The 1,735-nt window shown below is 30.4% G+C and overlaps 1 long non-coding RNA gene across 1 annotated transcript; it reads left to right on the forward strand.

Moving 5' to 3' along the window:
* Positions 1 to 220: 220 nt before the first annotated feature.
* On the forward strand, positions 221 to 1,500 carry LOC134311491 (uncharacterized). Its single transcript, XR_010011438.1, has 3 exons — positions 221 to 287; positions 396 to 430; positions 1,414 to 1,500. It is a non-coding gene; the product is annotated as an uncharacterized LOC134311491 (long non-coding RNA).
* Positions 1,501 to 1,735: the final 235 nt, after the last annotated feature.

The raw sequence follows: 1,735 nt of genomic DNA on the forward strand, positions 1-1,735 counted from the left end.
ATGTAACATAATTACAAAACTCTGTTGTATATAAAAATGTTTGTGCATATAAAAAATTAGATCTCAATAAAATATAGACACTGAAATTTTTTTCAGTTTGTGTAATTACTTTGCGACTCATGTATTTGCATTTTTTACTTCATGACTTTAATAATGATTCCCAATTTTTTATGTTACAGAGAATGCTGTTTTTGATTCAACTGTTTTTATATTAGCAGCATCAAATGTCTTACTTGTGATTGTCATTTTCATTATGTGGAGAAAACAATGTAAAACACATCACAGGGGTATGTTTTAATATTTAACACTGAAGATAACATATTGTCAGTTTTTGCAAAAATGTAACATTTAATAATGTGTTTACTGTATGTAATTCCAAATATCATTTGTTTAAGATGAGGCTGGAGGTCATGCAGCTCAAGGAAACAAGGTAATTTTACTTAATTATATCTATATGTAATCTATTTATATATATATGGATCAAAGTGTCTGCTAAATGCCGAAAATGTAAATTAATTGATTGGTGCATTACTGTATTGATCCCCAAAAGGAAATTGCAGTGTTACAGTAGTAATTTACAATTACAGGAATTACACAAAACACATTGATGTAGTGCAAGAAATAAAAAAATAAAATGAAATGTAATATAAAAATAAGATATAAAACTCTAAAAAGGTGCAGTTTATAGACATTAGATTTGCAATTGTGTGCTGTGGGGAAAAAATAAAACAGTGCCATGTGTAAATGTGCATATCAAATAGCACCATTTGCAAGGTTGATGTTGATGGCACGATAGGCTCTGCGTTCTCTTGTTGCACCAGTGAGAGTCATTGTAGATAGTCACACCAGTGGGCAGAAATAACAAAGGGTGTGTGGTGTTGTCCATTATACTAAGCAGCTTGTGCAAGATTATTTGCCTTCCTTAAAAGCTTGTTCAGCTTCTTGGAGTCTTTGGCTCTGGCTGGCTCTGCTCTGGCCCTTCCTGTACACATCCTCTGTGTTACACTTTTAACACACTGTGTTATTAACTTTTAACACACTTATAAAAGACATGTATGTCAAGAGAGTCTTGGACTTTAAATCATTTTAGTTACAGAAGATGAACAATAAAGACTGAAACACATTCTTTTTAGTCCTTGCCTTTTTATTCAAACCCAGTTGCAGAATATTTGGGACAGCAGGTAAAATACTAGAATTATATGTCTCTTGCAGATTTAAATAATGTGCAAATTATTATTTATTTTTATTTGATAAGTATCTGCAAATTGTTTTGCTTACAATGTTTGGTCTGAATGTATTTTATTATTTTATTTTCTTTAGCATTAAATCTATAATAATATAAATAATAATAATAATTTTTATATGACGTTGGTCATTGCATTAATGCTCCATATGTCTGGTTGTGTTTGTTAGGTTGAGGACGATGATGCTTTGAACTATGCAGCTCTTAGTTTTGCTCAGAATTCCTCCTCTAGAAGAACCAGAGAAAATATTAGCAGCCCTACAGTATATGGGCAGGTAAAAAAACAATAAAAAAAATTTTGTATAAAATTATTACATACAAATGTTCTTTTCATCGTGAAAATTTGTCGTAGTTAGAAATGTAAGCTCATATAATAACCACAATTCACAAATAAATTTATGTTTTTACTTTTACTTGTTCTCACTTCACATGATAAATGACAGAAAATGGTTTAAATGCGAATTTAAGCTGATAGATCATGAAACTGGTAGC

This window comes from Trichomycterus rosablanca, chromosome 4 (assembly GCF_030014385.1).
Source record: "Trichomycterus rosablanca isolate fTriRos1 chromosome 4, fTriRos1.hap1, whole genome shotgun sequence".
NCBI lineage: Eukaryota > Metazoa > Chordata > Actinopteri > Siluriformes > Trichomycteridae > Trichomycterus > Trichomycterus rosablanca.